The 19,372-nt window shown below is 42.9% G+C and overlaps 1 protein-coding gene across 13 annotated transcripts in view; it reads right to left on the bottom strand.

Moving 5' to 3' along the window:
- nacc2 (NACC family member 2) overlaps positions 1-19,372 on the bottom strand; it is a 100,898-nt gene that overhangs the window by 48,435 nt on the left and 33,091 nt on the right. For 3 of the 13 annotated variants that reach the window (XM_043720478.2, XM_087998264.1, XM_087998265.1), the window contains one exon: positions 10,613-10,790. The exons of the other annotated variants lie outside the window; for them this stretch is intronic. The gene's annotated coding sequence lies outside the window, so the exon portion shown is untranslated. The remainder of the gene's footprint in view (positions 1-10,612; positions 10,791-19,372) is intronic. 13 annotated transcript variants of the gene reach the window in all.

Below are 19,372 nucleotides of genomic sequence, written 5' to 3'. Positions count from 1 at the left end.
GACTTCTGATTTCGTCCACCCCAGTCCAACAGTGGCACCTCCACATCATCAGGGAGACCGCGGATGAGGTACATTTTCTTTTGACAATTCAAAATGTTGACTTGCATCATTTGTTGTAGCATTCTTGCCTGGAGTCAAAATACTAAGTGGAGTTTAAACCTATTCACAGGACTTGGGCACAAAATAAGCGGATTCTCTTTCCAGTGCAGTTAAGTGAGTGCTGCAGTGCAGTCTTTCAAATGGGAAGTTAAACTGAGTCCCCACCTACCTATTTGGACGAATGTAAAATAGCCCTCAGCAGCACATCTAACAGCAGGGGAGTTATCCTTCAATCAACACCACAAACAGGGATTATCTGGCCCTTCTTACATTGCTTTTAGAGAGAGCTTGCTGGGCACAAATTGCATGCTTCATTTTTCACATCATAAAAGCAACTTCTTTTCAAAAGTACTTCATTGGCTGCGAAGTCCTTTGGGACGTGTGTAGATTGTGAAAGGTGTTTTATAAATACTAAGTCACTCTTCCTGCCTGTTCAGCTAAAACAAATACCACTCAGTCCAAAAACATGAGAGTTTTACAAATATAATTCTGTACTAATTCAGGAGAGATATGCAATTGCTCTGCACATCTTAATTCAGCTTACCTTTATATAATCTTTAGCTTCCTTTTACATCCAAATTGCCAGCTCAAGATTTAACCAGAAACAAGATGTGCCACCTCATCTTAACACACCAAAACAGGTCTGTATTATGTTATAGTTACATTTTAATTGGATAGAAATCAGTAATACTTGTCAACATGAATAATCAAGAGATGAAAATAACAGGGCCACATGACAACTTCAGATACAAATTTAGCTTCAATAAAACCAAATCTGTGAAGCATTTGCAGTTAGTTATTTTGATCTCACTAATTAATGATTTCTGCCTTTATCACAAGAATCCAGCAAAAAAAAGTCTTCACACATTTTAGTGAACATTGCAAAGAAAGTATTGCCTACATTCAGTAAAAATAACTAGAAAATTCTTCATTCTGAATGTTTCTAGCAAGAGAATTACCACAGCATATAGTCATACTCATACACTTAACAGCAACTAAAGCCAGCTCTCCATTTTACTTAGAGGTCAATGAACCTCTCAGTAAACATCAGTTCTGTACACCTTTCCTTGCTTGTCATATCATTTTGCTTCACGGTTCTTTTTTCCTGCACCCTGCCCCTTGTTCATATAATATTTTGCATTCATACTACAGTGTGGCGTGAAATTTGCAGAAACAATCCCAACATTGCTGGCTCATATATACGTTAAAAAAATCAATGCTTTTTCAACCTAATACAGTACATCTTGTATGACTCATGAAACTGGTTTCCTAAAGTTAGCTTTAAAATGAGTCAATACCATAAAAAGTCAATTAGTGACTAGCTTCAATGAATCAGATTCTGTCACTTTCATCGCTTCATTACCATTTATGGTGGCACAGTTTGGTATTTTATTAGCAAATCAGCTCCTGAGTCAGCATTACTCGACATGAGAACATCAGGACAGAATGCCCATTTATTTTGCATTGAATTTTGTGAAAACAGAGTTTAAGTGGGACCTGTGCCATGTACTTATTTCCCCCTTTGTGCTCCATTACAGATTACTGCTTCTGCCAGTTTACAAATTTACAACCGAGGATGAGTTCATTTCCCATTTGGTGCTCTTTTCTCTGTTTCTCCCTCAACATCGCCCCCCCCCCGACCTGAAACTATGCAGCGGTCAGTAATGCTGGCAAAAAAACACTTATTTGCAGCTGGTGAACTAATGTTTAATAGCAATCTACAATGCAAGTATTACCAAACTGACTCAGATCCATGCTGAATTTATTTTAAAATTATAAATATGGCAACTAATTATACATTGTTTTCAAAACAGAGATTTTTAACAAGGTATTACTGATTAGTGGCTTATGATTAGTTGCCATAAATGATACAATTATTTACGAAAGCAGTGATGCACAAGAGTAGAAGCTATCGCTTTTTGCTTGCTTCACTGGATTTTAACTTGCCAGTTTGCCAGACCCGCAGCTCTGTAAATGAAAAACAAAACTGCTGCAGGTATTCGTGCAAAAGACTCATTTCTTTTGTCAGAAAGTAGGGTGCCCACATTTACATAATTGTAGAGGTTGAAATTCACCTTCTCCCATTGCCTCACTATCACGGAGCAGCCAGATCAGAGACTGTTTTGCCAACCCCATCCCTAAATTTGGCACTGAAGTAGCAGGAAGTATTTGACATCACATATTGATACATGCAGGCATGATTCAAACACCAAGAAGAGTTTGACTTGACTGACTTGGGCACAATTAGAAGAGTTTGGACTTTTTAAGCAAAACTCGGTCAACTTATTGGTCAGGTACATGAGAAATAAATTACTTTGGCCAAATATTGGGGATCAACTTTTTCAAGAGGTGGACCATTACTCAATTAGATACGACAGACAAGTGTTGAATTATTCACACCACATTTGAACTCAACAGGTAAATAGTAATCAGTGATCGCAAGTCTATTTTACTAAAACTGTGGATGAACCCAAACCTCTTCCAGCTGAAATAACAAAGTCAAAACTCAGGTGAAAAATCACAGATTTGAAGTTAGGACTCAGTTTCTCTCCATAGATGTTGTCAGGCATGTTTCAAGTAATTTCTAATTTTTCTCAAGATTTCTAGCATCAGAAAAGTATTTTGCTTTTAAAAATAAACAGGACTAGGCAACTGCAAAGATTTCTGTTTCTCAGCGGCAGCAGCAACTCGAAGGGCAGGAGCTTGGACCAGGGGCCTGCCGGAAGCGGTGAGTCACTGATTTGAAATCAGAGAGCAGAGGTTTCAGGGAAAGGAAGGACTTCTTTTTATTTCAGTCCAGCTATATAAGTCAGTGTTTTCTTTGGGGTCCTGAAGGGAGAGGGTGACCAGCCTCAAGTCGTGGTCCATGTAGGTACCAACAACATAGGTAGAAAGAGGCATAGGGATGCAAGGCAGAATTTCAGGGAGCTTGGGTGGAAGCTGAGAGCTAGAAACAAACAGAGCTGCTATCTCTAGTTTGTTACCCGTGCCACGTGATAGCGAGGCAAGGAATAGGGACAGATATCAGCTCAACACGTGGCTGCAAGGATGGTGCAGGAAGGAGGGTTTCAGATACTTGGATAATTGGGGCTCATTCTGGGGAAGGTGGGACCTCTACAAGCAGGACAGTCTTCACTTGAACCAAAGGGGTACTAATATCCCAGTGGGAAATTTGCTGGTGCTATTCAGGTGGGTTTAAACTAGCTTAGCAGGGGGATGGGAACCTGAGGCGTAGTTGCAGTACACAGGAAGATGAGAGTAGAGTGGACAGAGACAGGATTTCACGGTCACAGGAAGCTGGTTTGAAGTGTGTCTACTTCAAGGCCAGAAGTATCTGAAATAAGGTAGGTGAGCTTGCAGCATGGATAGGTACCTGGGACTTTAATGTTGTGGCCATTTTGGAGACATGGACAGAGCAGGGTGAGGAATGGATGTTGCATGTTCCAGGGTTTAGATCTTTCATTAAGAGCAGGCAAGGTGGTGAAAGAGGGGGGAGGTGTAGCCTTGTTAGTCAAGGATAGTATAACAGCGGCTGAAAGAACTTTTGACGAGGCCTCGTCTACTGAGGTAGTGTGGGCTGAGGTAGAAACAGGAGAGGAGAGGCCACACTGCTTGGAGATTTTTTTATAGGCCTCCGCAGAGTTTCAGGGAGGTGGGAGAGGGGATTGGCAAAATTATTCTGGGTAGGAGCGAAAGGAACAGGGTGGTCATTATGGGGAACTTTAACTTCCCCAACATTGATTGGAAATGCTACAACTCTAGTATGTCAGTTTTTGTCCAATGTGTACAGGAGGGTTTCCTGACACAGTATGTCGAAGGGCGGACAAGAGGGGAGGCCACACTGGATCTGGTGCTTGGTAATGATTTGCCAGGTGTTTGATTTAGTTGTAGGTGAGCACTTTGGAGAGAGTGACCATAATTCAGTTACGTTAGTTTAGCGATGGAAAGGGATAGCTACATGCCACAGATCAAGAGTTATCGATGGGGCAAGGGCAATTATAACGCGATTAGGCAAGAATTAGGATGCATAGAATAGGGTAGCAATATGCAGGGGATGCAGACAATGGAAATGTGGAGCTGGTTTAAGGAACAGATATTGCATGTCTTTGATAGGTATGTCCCTGACAGACAGGGAAGTAGTGATAAGGCAAGGGAACTATGGTTTACTACAGAAATTGCATCTCTTGTGAAGCAGAAGAGGGAGGCTTATGTGTTGATGAGGCAAGATGGTTCAGATGAGGTGATGGAGAGTTACAGACCAGCTAGGAAGGACTTAAAGAGAAGTTAATAGCAAAGAGAAAACATGAGCAGTCTTTAGCAAACAGAATATAGGAGAACCCTAAAGCTTTCTATAGGTATGTGAGGAATAAAAGGATGACTAGGGTAGGAATAGGGCCAGTCAAAGACAGAAATGGGAAGTTGAGTGTGGACCCTGTGGAGATCGGAGAGGTGCTAAATGAATATTTCTCATCAGTTTTCACTCAGGAAAAGGAGAATATTGTAGAGGAGAAGAATGAGGTAAGAGATATCAGACTAGAAAAGATAGAGCTTAGTTACGAACATATGTTATCAATTCTAGGAGGAGTGAAAGTAGACATGTCCCCTGGGCAGGATGGGATTTATCTGATGATTCTCTGGAAAGGTAGGGAGGAGATAGCAGAGCCTTTGGCTTTGATATCTGAGTTGTCATTGTCTATAGGTTTAGTACCAGAGGACAGGAGGATTACAAAATATTGTGCCCTTGTTCAAGAAGGGCAGTAGAGATGACCCATGTAATTATAGACCAGTGAACCTTACTTCTGTTGTAGGATAGGTTTATAAGAGATAAGAGTTATCATCACCTAGTAAGCAACAATTTGATTTCAGATAGTCAACATGGTTTCATCAAGGGCAGGTCGTGTCTCACAAAACTCATTGAGTTTTTTTTAAAGAAGGTGAACAAGCATGTAGATAAGGGTAGGGCAGTTGACGTGGTACACATGGACTTCAGTAAAGCCTTGATAAGGATCCAGATGGTAGTCTGTTGGAGAAAATGCAGAGGCATGGGATTAAGGATGATTTAGCAGTTTGGATTAGAAACTGGCTTTCTGAAAAATATTCAGCCTGGGGTCCGGTTACTAGTGCTGTGCCACAAGGATCTGTTTTGGGACCACTGCTGTTTGTCATTTTTATAAATGACTTAGGCGCAGGCATAGGTGGATGGATTAGTAAATTTGCAGATGATACTAAAGTTGGTGGAGTAGTAGACAGTTTAGAAGAATGTTACAGGTGCAGGGGGAACTTGGATAAACTGCAGAGTTGGGCCGAGAGGTGGCAAATGGAGTTCAATGCGGCTATATGTGAGGTGATGCACTTTGGGAAGAATAACAGGAAGGCAGAGTACTGGGTCAATGGAAAGATTCTTGGTAGTGTGGATGTGCAGAGGGATCTTGGAGTTCATGTACATAGATCCCGGAAAGTTGCCACCCAGATTGATAGTGCTGTTAAGAAGGCATACACAGTGTGTTAAGTTTCATTGGTAGAGAGATTGAGTTCCGGAGCCGCAATATCATGCAGCAACTATACAAAATACTAGTGCAGCCACACCTGGAATATTGTGTACAGTTCTGGTCGCCATATTTCAGGAAGGATATGGAAGCATTGGAAAATGTGCAGGGGAGATTTACCTGGATGTTGCCTGGTCTGGAGGGAAGGTCTTATGAGGGAAGGCTGAGAGACTTGTGTCTGTTTGCATTGGAAAGGCAGCTAAGAGAGGATTTGATAGAGACCTAAAAGATGATCAGAGGATTAGATAGGGTAGACAGTGAAAGTCTTTTTCCTAGGATGATGACATTAGCTTGTACAAGTAGGCATAACTACAAATTGAGTCGTGATAGATTTAAGACAGATGTCAGAGGCAGCACGTGGATAATGATGGGATAGTGTAGGGGGACAAGCTGAGAATAGTTCACAGGTCGGCGCTACATAGAGAGCCGAAGGGCCTGTTCCGCGCTGTATTGTTCTATGTTCTATATGAGTGAAGGGCTGGCCAGAATTGATTGGAAGGGGAGCCTAGCAGGAAAGGCAGTGGAGTAGCAATGGGAGGAGTTCTGGGAATAATTCAGGAGTTTTAGCAGTAATTTATGCCAAAGAAACATACTAAGGGAAAGATGAGACAAACATAATTGACAAGGGAAGTTAGGGACAGCATAAAGCAGAAGAAAAAGCATATGATTAGTCAAGACTAGTGGGAAGCCAGAGGCCTGGGAAGCCTTTAACTCTAGCTCGTAGTGTAAAAGATGACTGCAAGAGTTTTTTTTAAGATACCTAAAAAGTGAAAGAGGGGTATGAGTGGACATTGGACTACTGGAAAACAAGGCTGGAGAAGTAATGGGGGACATCAAAGATGGTGGAGGAATAGAATAAAGTACTCTGCATTAGTTTTCACAATGGAAGACACTAATGGCATATCGAGTGTGTCAGGGGCAGTGGAGAGTGCAGTGGTCATCATGAAGGTGGTGGTGGTGGTGTTGGGGAAGTTGGAAGGTCTGAAGGTGGATGAAATCACCTGAAACGCATGGACTACACCCCGGAGATGTGAAGGAGAAAAACGATGGGATTGTGGAGACATTGATGGTTATGTTTCAGGAATCGCTAGACTCAAGGGAGGCTCCCAGAGGACTGGAAAATGGTTAATAGAACACTTCTGTTTAAGAGAGGGAGGCAAAAGACAGGAAACCATAGGTCAGTTAACCTGACCTCAGTCAGTGATAAAGATTTTAGATATTAAGGATGATATTGTGGAGTACTTGGAAGTCAATCTTGGGGACAAGACTCCCCAAGCAGGTGTTGTACTCCCAGTTTGAAATGGCAGGAGAGTCCCAGATGGACAGAGGGAAGTGCTGCAGTGATACCTGCAAGGCCTCGCTGGCAAGGTGCAACATTCCCTCAGACACCTGGGAAACACTGACCCAAGACTATCCTACAGAGGAGGTTGCTGAAAAGCGACTGAGGAGGATTCTTGGAGGCGCAGTCTCAGTCACTGGTCACCCAGGAGTGAATAAAAGGGAGACAAGCTATAGCAGAGTAGCTATCCTGAGAAGGGCTGTATTTCAATTGAAGTGCTGCTTCAATTGAAGAGGTTTAAGTGCAAGTTCAAGTGAAGTCTGGGCTTCAGGGAGGGCAATCAGAAGCAAGGTAAGGCAATCAGAGAAGCAAACCATTACAGTTGCTGAAGACATGTGGGTAAAGGCAAAGTAGATGAAAATGGAACTGTGAAGTCACAGCCAACAGACAGGCAAGCGACTTCATTGGTCACTGGAGTGTGGCAGTGCTGGTGAGCCTGGAGTGGGACCCTGACAGATAGTGGCGAAGCGGCTGGTGGAGGGGCGAACAGCAGAACCTGGCATCAGCTGCTACAATCGGTGGAGGCAACGTTAACTAGGAAAGTCCAGCAGTGAAAGATGGCGCATGAGGAATGGGGACTTCAGTGCTGATTGGGTCTGGCACTGGTGATAGTAATGCAGTAGTGGTAGAGTTAAGGACAGTCTTTAAGCTATTTTTTAAATTACTCAAGCTATTCAAAATGGTGCTGGAATGACGGCGACAGTGGAAGCTTTTCACTGTATTTTTCCCTGTAAAATACACGTAACAAAATCAAAAGTGGAGTAGGAGCATCCAGGAATGGGTCGAGCACCTCAAGACTTTGGGAAAAAAAGGAAGCCAAGCAAAAACAGTGAAAGGAACACTCTGCCACAGCAATGCCCCAGCCATCCCTTCCTGTAATCACCATTTGCCCCAAATGTAACACAGCCTGCGGGAGCCATTTTGGTCTGTATAGCCTTATCTTATGAACTTACAGACTCACCCAGAGAGCAAAAGAGGGACCATTGATAATGCCTGCGAGGGACCATTGATAATGATAACTTGGAAGTACATGGTAAAATAGGAGAAAGTGAGGAGTGTAGATGCTGGAGAGTCACAGTTGAGAAGTGGAGCACTGGAAAAACACAGCCAGTCAGGCAGCATCCGAGGAGTAGGACAGACCTTCATAAGGAGGGGAGGGAGACTGGCTGGGGAGGCAAGGGGAGAAGCGGGGTGTTGACAGATATCATAGGGGGTAGAGGTGGAAGGTAGCTGAGAAGCTAATAAGTGGATGCAGGCAGGAGTGATTACAATAGGTCAGTGCGGAGGGTGTAGCGGATAGTTTGGAAGGAAGATAGACAGGTGGGGCAGGTCAAGAGTGCGGTGCCAAATTGAAGGTGGGGGGGGGGGGGGGGTGTAGTTCAGGTAGCTGTGAGAATTGGTGGGTTTTAAATAGATATCAGTGTTGGGTCGGTCGCCGGAGGTGGAGACAGAGGTCCAGGAAGGGGAGGGAGATGTCAGCGATGGTCCAGGTGAACTTAAGGTCAGGGTGGAAGGTGTTAGTCAAGTTAATGCACTGTTCCACCTCCTTACAGGAACACAAGGTGGTGCCGATACAGTCAACCACAGTAAAATAAGACCAAGTAAGCACAGCTATGTCATGGGAGGCTGTGCCTGATGAATCTGTTAAGAGTTTAGAACTCTGGAAATGTAGTCAATGGAGTTTAAAAGGATAAAATGGGGGAAGAGGGGGGATCTCAGCGAAACTTTCAGAATTAGTAGTCTAGTAGAAAGTAAGGACTGCTTCCGTGATGAAGGGCTTATGCCTGAAACATCGATTCTCCTGCTCCTTGGATGCTGCTTGACCTGCTGTGCTTTTCCAGCAACACACTCTCGACCTAGAGTTAGATGTCTGGAGAGAGTGGACCTGGAGAAGGTGTTTCACTAGTAGGAGAGAAGAGGACCTGAGGACACAGCCTCAAAGTGAAGGGGTGACCATTTAGAATTGAGATGAGAATTTCTTCAGCCAAAGGGTGATGAATCTGTGGAACTCATTTCCACAAAGGGCTGTGGAGAGCGGGTATGGAGTGTATTCAAGACAGAAAAAGGTTCTTGATTGGTAAGGATAGCAAAGGTTCCAGAGAGAATGCAGGAGAATGAGAAACATATCAGCCATCATTTAAATCATGGAGCAGACTCAAATGGTTGAATGGCCTAATTTTGCTCTTACAAATTGTCGTCACATCTGATCTGCATGAAAACAATGCTCATTCTTTGTGCCTTACTATTGTTCCAGCACTGTAGGAAGCCACTAAAGGATTAAAACTAAAATCAATGAGAAAAGATGCACTGATTCATTAAGATAATACCACAGCTAAGGAGTCATAGTCATGAACAATTGTGAAGAAAGTGAATTGACAAGTTAGAGATATTTTTCACTCCAATTTGAAAGAAAAATGGATGGTCAGAGGTTTCAAGATTATGAAAGATTTGATAAGTTTACAAATATTAGATTATTCTCTTTAGTGGACGAGCTGGAATATCGCAGCTCCAATCTAAGAATTATACAAGCATAAAAATGGAAGACAGGTTTTTGGATTTTTTTTGTGTCATTTCCCAGAGATCTTGGAAACATGAGTAACCATTAAAACTCGATGTTTAAAAGAGTTCATTCACACAATCAGAAAATGAAAAATATATTGCAAGTACGTTTGTTTTTGAGAAAAAAAATGTAGTCAGTAAAGTTTGCTTGACTGCCTTGGTAATTAAATGAACATCTCACGCCTATACAAATCCTGCCCTGGCTTGCCAGAAGTCTTTAGTCAACCAATGAACTGGAGAGTTTAAAAAGAAAAGACAGACAAGGTCAAATCAGCTACACCTAGTCAGTGATGTAAAATACATGAGGCTTTTGACAGAAGCACAGCATATTAATATTTTTGGGATTATAACAAAAATAAGTAGCACTTATTAAATCCACCAAAATTATTTTGTTCCATGCAGTTATCTGTGAAAAAACATAACTTCATTTCTTATATGTAGAGTCATACAATCATAGTCATACAGCAAGGAAACAGAACGGTTGGTCAAATTCGTCCACCATGACCAAACTTCCCAATCTAGCCAAAACCCATGTGCCAGCATTTGGCCCATATTGCTCTAAACCTTTCCTATTCATATACCCATCCATATGCCTTTGAAATCTTGTAACTGGATCTACCTCCACCACTTCCTCTAGTAGCTTGTTGCATACAGGTATCACCCGCAACATGAAAAAATTATCCAGTCCCAGCAACATCCTTGAAAAATCTTTTCTGCACCCTCTCAAGTTTAACATCATCCTTCCTATGAAAGGATGAACAGAATTGTATGTGGTATTCTAAAAGTGGCTTCACCAATGTCCTGTACACCCACAACATGACGTTTCAACTCCTATACTCTTATGTTCTGACCAATGAAAGCAAGCATGCTAAGTACCTCCTTCACCACCCTTCCTACCTGCGACTCCACTTTCAAACAACTGTGAACTTGCACACCCAAGTCTCTGTTTGTCAACGCTTCCCGGGGCCCTACCATTAACTGTACAAATCCTGCCCTGGCTTGCCTTACCAAAATGCAACAGCTCACATTTACCTAAACTAAAATGCATCAGCCATCCCTCAGTACTTACTTCAGCAAGTATTCCTTAGTTTTATATTCTAAACGTTTGGAGACCTCTCGAGGACATATGTCAAAGCCACAAATATCCGATTCCAATCACATTTGGGAGGTGATGGCCCAGTTGACATCCTGGGGACCCGGTTCAAATCAATAGATCCAGGTGATGTTCTGGGGAGCCGGTTCAAACCCTGCCACGGAAACGGTAGAATTTGAATTCAATAGAAATCTGGGATGAAGAAACCATCACGCATTGCCGAGAAAAACCCCATCTAGTTCATTAAAATGCTTTATGGAAAGAAATATGCCATTCTTGCCTGGTCTGTCCAATATGTGAATCCAGACCCACAGCAACGTGGCTGACTCTCAACAATTAGGGATGGATAATAAATATTGGCCCAGCCAACAACATCCATGTTCCATGAAGGGAAAAAAAAATGATTGCAACGCCAAGGGTTAAGCTGATTTTACAGCAGAAATCAGGCAGTAGAGATGCTCAGACTATTATGGGAGGGAACATGGATCCAATAGAATGCCTACAATGAGATAACATGGATTAGAAAAATACATTCTCAGATATTGTTGAAGTGCAGAATCCTCTACCATAAAACATTAAAGCAGAGTTCAGAAATAGCCTTCAAAACAGAATTAGTTGCTCAAGTTATTCCAATTGAATAATGGGAAGATAGAAACCATCGGAATTTGGACAAAAAACAAAACTATTCCCTACCTGTTGTCGCCCCCCCCCCCACTTCCTGGCAGATCAGAAATTAAACCAGATCCTCAGAAACTTTGCCACCATTTCTGACACCACCTATACACACCATCACAAAGGCCATCTCCATATAATCATCTAACCTGGCTCCTGCCTCAGATTATCAGCTCTTGAAATCCATAATCATGCCTTCATTTCCTCTAGTTTTGACTATTTCAATGTACTCAGTGTCCTACATTGTCTTCTTCAAACTTTAGGTCATCCAAGCTCTGGAGTCCATGTCTTAACTTGCAGCAAATCTTATTCCTTTATCACCCCAGCACTCAACTGATCTACAATGGATTCTTTATTTTAAAAATTTCATCCAGATTTTCAAATGCTTCCATGGTGTCATACCTGCTTATATCTGTAATGGACTTAAATTCACAAATTGCGATATCTGTGCTCCTCTGCCTCGAGCATCCCCTATTTTCATTGCTCCACGGTTAGTGGCCAGATGTTCAATGCCTGAAGCCCAAGCTCTCAGGTGCTCTCCTCACATCTCTTTACCTCAAGTATTGCATGTAACCTGCATCTTTGACCAAAATGTCAGATATTTCACCAAATAACATCTTCCTATGGTGGTGCTGATGTCATATTTTTAATTTATTAGGCTTCTATGAAGCACCATGGGGCATTTTATCACTTATAAGGTGCTAAAGTACAAGTTATTGCTGTTGTTGAGAAAAAGGAATATCAAAGAGTTCAGGGATTGACCAGCTAAGTGGGAGTAGACTAGTTAACATGGAGAAAAATAAATGTTACTGTGTTGGAACATTCAGATTCTGTTACTGTTTGCCATCTGCTCTTCGATCAATGCTTTAGAATCTTTCACTATACTAAAGACAGCTTTTATTGTAGTGGTTCTTATACACAATATGGTACAGCTTTGGAAGAGGATTTTTACTGTGAAAGTACAAAACTAAAGATTTCCTTGCAAATATGGAATCTGAACTTTATCAAAAGGCATTAAAAAATAAAAAGAGCTTTCCCAACCACCAAAATGACTGTTGACAATTTCTTGATATATCAATAACAGGCATGACACATTGAATTGTTTGACATCTATTGTTCTTTCACTGCTGGGGCTTGGACTGAATCCAACTAGAGATGAAATGTTAATTTCTCTAATAATTCTGAACATTTTAAACTTACTTCCTATTGGGTGCTATTCCAAAGCATTAGGTTGATAACAAATCAGTTCAGTACAAAATTGCAGGTTGTCGAAAATGCAGCGATCCAGTGTCACAGCTCATTTCAGAAAATGGAGACATTTTGATGCAATAAAACATAGGTAGCTCTTTCCTGCATTGTCAGGATATCCCTGAATCTTGAAAGTATTTATGCTGAGTCAGGGTAGAAAAAAAAGCACTAATGTTTCAGCTCAGAGCACAACATTCATCTCAGTGCTCAATTCTACTCGTAAACAAAATTTTTAAAAAATTAAAACCCAAGGGTTTATCAGCTCAGACCATGCAGGTTGAAGATCCAAAGAAATGCTCATCAGGAAGCAGGTAGAAAAAAATGTTAACAGAATTACAGAGAAGTTTAACCTTCACACCACAGCATTGAACATGTTTAATGGGATCATTAACAAGTCAGAAACGATTGCTGAATAATTTACTTTCAGCTGTCACAAGACTAACTGTTTGAAGCACCACAAGAGTACATTTGTAAATATGCCAATGCTCATTTAAAGTTTGCTGCATCTCTGCACAAGCTTAGTTTTCCCACAGACAATTCAACTAAAATGTTTTTTTGGCAGAACAAGTATTCGTTGACCATTTACCCTTGGTAAGCATAAGCCAAAAAGGAAAATAGCTTCACAATTCAAGATTTGCTTAAAATCTGCTGTTAATTTATCCATTCTGTAAAATTGCCCTTCAAAAGATAAAAGTAATAATCCTCCCACCCCCAAGAGTGCCAAGCTTGAGAAGGTATTTTCTTTAAGTTGCCACCACAAAGTCATGGGTTTCAGGGTAAAAACAAATGTCATTAGTCTGGTAGGAATAAATCTTCCCTAGAAGCACAATGGGAATTTGATTCAAGCTTTTTAAAAATGCTAGCAGGAAAGACTGATATAAATCTTCAAATGAAATAAACTAGCTGGTCAACTCAATTTCCTTTAAAAAGCACTATAATATTTAATATGTGCAATAAAATACATTTTAGACATTACTAGCAGATTAGATTAGATTAGATTAGATTAGATTAGATTAGATGATTAGATTACTTACAGTGATGAACCAGGCCCTTCGGCCCAACAAGTTCACACCGCCCCGCCGAAGCGCAACCCACCCATACCCCTACATGTACCCCTTACCTAACACTACGGGCAATTTAGCATGGCCAATTCACCTGACCTGCACATCTTTAGACTGTGGGAGGAAACCGGAGCACCCGGAGGAAACCCACACAGACACAGGGAGAACGTGCAAACTCCACACAGTCAGTCGCCTGAGACGGGAATTGAACCCGGGTCTCTGGCGCTGTGAGGGAGCAGTGCTAACCACCGTGCTGCCCACAAGAAGGTGCGAGTGCGAACTTTTGACACAGTATGTTCGATGAGAGACAGGATTTGCTGTTGGTCTAACAAAAAGGGGGTATTTATTCAACATTGGCATAACATTCATTTACAGGGACTGCAAAAGCGGAATCCCACATTTTATTAAATTGTAGGTGTGGATTATTTTTATAGTGCCTTGGGGACTGCATTCCACATCAGTCCATTATTTCAATGAAATTGTTCTATTTTGCATATATTCCTTTATTTACATATTTTATCCCATAGTTATTTTAAAGCTAATGAATAATTTGGTATTGAGCAATAATTTGGACAAAAAATATTTAGCTGTCCTAGTCAGCAGTGCACTACTTCAGCAATATCTGGGAGTAATCCTCAGATTTCACAGAAGTCAGATGTAACTTTTTGGGGATGATTTACCACAACATGCCTAGAGGTATTTGACAGCAAACCAGAGATATGGTATAAATGGTTACTGAATGAGAGGTTTGGTATACTGATATTGCTAGTGCTCGTTGACAGGGAACAGATCACTGTCTGGGGGTGAAAACATTTGGCACTTGATCAAGGAATTTCCATAAATACTGATGATTAAAGCTTTCAAAATTCAATGTTTTGGTACAAATTGATGATTAGCATGCTTACATTACCTTTCTCGGCTACAGGACAGATGTACATACGCACAGAAAATAAAAAAATGAAAATAGTGAATTCTAGAAATCTGAAATAAAAACAAGTAGTACTCAAAATACTCAACAGGAAAGACAATAGTTTGGAGGGAAAAGCAGAACTATTGCTTCAGATCGATGACCTTTCAGCAGGACTAATCATCAGTTTTCATTAATTCTAATGTAAGGGCATCAACATCAAGTTAGTTTCTTTTCCACAGTGGTTGTCTTAACTGAATTATTTCCAGCACCTTTAATTTTGTTTTGACAAATTTGTTAGCATATATAAAATACAAGTTCAGATTGGGTACAACTGAGAGAGTGTTGAGGGAGATGTATACAAAAATCAATTCCATCAGTTGACTGAAGGGTGTGAATATACACCATATGGTAATTTAGGTACATCACATGCTCACACGAACAATATAACTCAGTTTATGGCATCACACAGATTTGGACAAAAATAAATCCTAAACCTAGGCTTTATATAGAGACTCAAATAAATTTCACTTCCTAAGAGAGATAGAATGAGGTTTCAGACTGAACATTTTTAAAATTACTGTATCGTAATTTGAAGTCTGTCCGTACTACTATATAGGCCACATTTGGCCTTATCAAGTCCCAACCGATTTTATCGGAAGTTCTTCAAGAGCCCAATTTCCTCTTGAAATCACTGACCCTGCCTTCATCACCCTCATAGGAAGAGTTTCAGGTCATTGCCTCTTGCTGCATAAAATTTTCCTTCACATTCACCCTCTTTTGCTTACCCATGAAAAAACACATGGTACAGGGTCTACAGGTGCACAACCAGTCATTATGAACAGCTTTTCTTTTCTTAATTCATGTGGGATGTGGGTGTTGCTAGTTGACCGATATTTATTGTCTGTCCCTAATTGCTCTTACGAAGGTGTTGGTGAACTGTCTTCTTGAATCTCTGCAGTCTATCTGCTGTGGCTTGACCCACAATGCCGACAGGGAGGGAACTCCAGGATTTGGACCCAGCAACAGTGAAGGAACGGTGATACATTTCTAAGTCAGGACAGTGAGTGGCTTGGAGGAGAACTTGAAGGTGGTGGCATTCCCATCTATCTGGTGCCCTTGCCCTTCGAGATGGAAGTGGCTGTAGATTTGGAACATGCTGAGTACCTTTGGTGAATTTCTGCAGTGCATCTTGTAAATAGTACATACTGTGGGGACTGAGCGTCCATGGTGGAGGGATGGATGCTTGTCAATCAAGTGGGCTCTTTGGTTCTGGATGCTATCAACATTGAGTGTTATTGAAGCTGCACCCATCCAGGCCAGTGGGGAGTACTCCATCACACTCCTGACTTGTGCCTATTGGACAGGTTTTGAAGAGTCAGGTGGCGAGTTACTCAGCACAATATTCTTAGCTTCTGACCTGCTCATAGCTATTGTGTTTATGTGGCAAGTCCAGCTGAGTTTCTGGTCAATTGTCAGACCCAGGATATTGATATTAAGGGATTCAGTGAAGGTAACACCATTGAATATGATGGGGCAGTGATTACACTGTCTCTTATTGGAGATATCATAGCCTGACATTTATGTGGCATGAATGTTACTGGTCACTTATTAGCCTATGCCTTAATATTGTCCAGATCTCGATACATTTGAACATGGACTGCTTTCATATGAGGAATTGCAAATGGTGCTGAACACTATGCAATCATTGGCAAACAACCCCACTTCTGACCTTGAGGGAAGGAAGGACACTGATGAAGCAGCTGAAAATGTTGGGGCTGATGACACTACCAAGGAACTCCGACAGAGATGTCATGGAGCTGAGATGACTGGCATTCAACAACCATGACTATCTTCATGCACAAAGAGCATTTTACCCTGATAATCTACGATTCAAGTTTTGCTAGGGCTCCTTGATACCACACTCTGTCAAATGCAGTCACTCTCACCTCTGGAATGCAGTTCTTTTGTCCATGTTTGAACACAGGCTGTAATGAGGTCTGAAGCTGACTAGCCTTGTCAGAACCCAAATTGGGCAGTGAGGTGGTGCTTCTTAATAGCATTGTCGACACCTTCCATCACTTTACTGATTATCAAGAGCAAAGACTAGATTAGAGTGGTGCTGGAAAAGCACAGCAGTTCAAGCAGTATCCGAGGAGCAGTAAAACTGACGTTTCGGACAAAAGCCCTTCATCAGGAATATAGGCAAAGAACCTGAAGGGTGGAGAGATAAGTGAGAGGAGGGTGGGGATGGGGAGAAAGCAGCATAGAGTACAATAGGTGAGTGGGGGAGAGGATGAAGGTGATAGGTGGAAAAGATGATAGGCAGGTAGGTCAAGTCATGGGGACAGTGCTGAGCTGGAAGTTTGGAACTGGGGTGAGGTGGGGGAAGGGGAAATGAGGAAACTGTTGAAGTCCACATTGATGCCCTGGGGTTGAAGTGTTCCGAGGCGGAAGATGAGGCGTTCTTCCTCCAGGCATCTGTGGTGAGGGAGCGGCGGTGAAGGAGGCCCAGGACCTCCATGTCCTCAGCAGAGCGGAAGGGGGAGTTGAAATGTTGGGCCACAGGGCGGCGTGGTTGATTGGTGCGGGTGTCCCAGAGATGTTCCCTAAAGCGCTCTGCTAGGTGGTGTCCAATCTCTCCAATGTAGAGGAGACTGCATCGGGAGCAATGGATACAATAAATTATATTGGTGGATGTGCAGGTAAACCTTTGATGGATGTGGAAGGCTCCTTTAGGGCCTTGGATGGAGGTGGGGAGGAAGTGTGGGCGCACGCAATTCCTGCGGTGGCAGGGGAAGGTGCCAGGGACAGTGGGTTGTAGGGGGGCGCAGACCTGACCAGGTAGTCACGGAGGATCGGTTTTTGCGGAAGGCGGAAAGGGGTGGGGAGGGAAATATATCCCTGGTGGTGGGATCCGTTTGGAGGAAGCGGAAACACCCCCCATCACCAAACCATCATCTCCCAGACCTCTTCCTACCGCCCCCTTGACCATGACCCCACCCCCCCCAACACCAAACCATCATCTCCCAGACCATACAGAACCTCATCACCTCAGGAGACCTCCCACCCACAGCTTCCAACCTCAGTCCAGGAACCCCACACTGCCCAGTTCTACCTCTTTCCCATGGTCCATAAGCCTGACCACCCTGGCCGACCCATTGTCTCAGCATGCTCCTGCCCCACTGAACTCATTCCTACCTACCTCAACACTGTCCTATCCCCCCTAGTCCAGGAACTCCCAATATATGTTTGAGACACCACCCACGCCCCTCCACCTCCTCCAAGACTTCCGTTTCCCTGGCCCCCAACGCCTCATCTTCACCATGGATATCCAATCCCTCTACACCTCCATCTGCCATGACCAGGGCCTCCGAGCCCTCCGTTTCTTCCTCTCCCGACGTCCCCAACAGTACCCTTCCACTGACACTCTCATTCGTCTGGCCGAACTGGTCCTCACCCTTAACAATTTCGCCTTCAAATCCTCCCACTTCCTCCAGACCAAAGGGGTAGCCATGGGCACCCATACGGGCCCCAGCTATGCCTGTCTCTTTGTTGGCTACGTAGAACAGTCCATCTTCCGTAATTACACTGACACCACTCCCCACGTCTTCCTCCGCTACATTGATGACTGCATTGGCGCCACCTTGTGCTCCGCGAGGAGATTGAGCAATTCATCAACTTCACCAACACATTCCACCCAGACCTTAAATTTACCTGGACCATCTCTGACACCTCCCTCCCCTTCCTGGACCTCTCCATCTCCATTAGTGACGACAGACCTGACACTGACATTTTTTACAACATTTTAACTCCCCCTCCCACTCTGCCGAGGACATGGAGGTCCTGGGCCTCCTTCACTGCCGCTCCCTCACCACCAGACGCCTGGAGGAAGAACGCCTCATTTTCCGCCTCGGAACACTTCAACCCCAGGGCATCAATGTGGACTTCAACAGTTTCCTCATTTCCCCTTCCCCCACCTCACCCCAGTTCCAAACTTCCAGCTCAGCCCATGACTTGTCCTACCTGCCTACATTTTTTTCCCACCTATCATCTCTGGTTTCCAGCATCTGCAGTCATTGTTTTTACCTGATTAGCAAGAGCAGACTGATGGGGTGGTAATTCAGCAGATTGAATTTGTCCTGCTGCGTGCAGAAGGCAAAAATAGACAAGATGCCTATTTTGTAGCTGTGCTGGAACACACAAACTGCACAGGTAACAGAACAGAGTGCAGAATATAGTGTTACAAATGTAGAGAAGGTAGAGAGAGATCAATATTAACATTTGAGAGGGCCATTCAAAAGCCTGATAACAGTTAAGAAGCTATTCTTGAATTTGTTTGTATGCATATTCAAACTATTCTATCTTCTGCCTGATGGAAGAGGATGGAAAATATAGCCTGGTTGGGAGAAATTTTCGATTATGCGGCTACTTTCCCTAGGTAGTGTGAAGTAAAGGTGGAGTCAATGGATGGAAGGCTGGCTTACTTGATGCACTGGGCTGTGCTCATGACTCACTAGGTTCTTGCAGTCTTGCGAACAGCAGTTGACGCGACTAACCTCTGGAAGCACTTCATAATTATAGAGGCCGGAGTCACTGGGCAGTACTCATTGAGGCAAGCAACATGAGTTTTTTTTGGCAGTGGGATGATTGACACAGGTGGGGAGTTTTACCACAACAACCACCCGGTTTTCTTTGAGCACTAGCGTTAATGAGACAGCATGTGTCATTCATGCCCACGTGAAATTAAACAAGACTACCCTAGTTCATCGAGGTGGATCCCTAAAACAACAGGAACTGGATCACAGCAGAATCAGAACAGGTCCAGGTGTAAAGAACCTTGTGATA

The sequence above is a fragment of the Chiloscyllium plagiosum genome, unplaced genomic scaffold (assembly GCF_037043375.1).
Source record: "Chiloscyllium plagiosum isolate Xiang-an unplaced genomic scaffold, Cpla_swu_hap1 HiC_scaffold_21, whole genome shotgun sequence".
Taxonomy (NCBI): domain Eukaryota; kingdom Metazoa; phylum Chordata; class Chondrichthyes; order Orectolobiformes; family Hemiscylliidae; genus Chiloscyllium; species Chiloscyllium plagiosum.
This window is presented reverse-complemented; position numbering and strand designations above follow the sequence as displayed.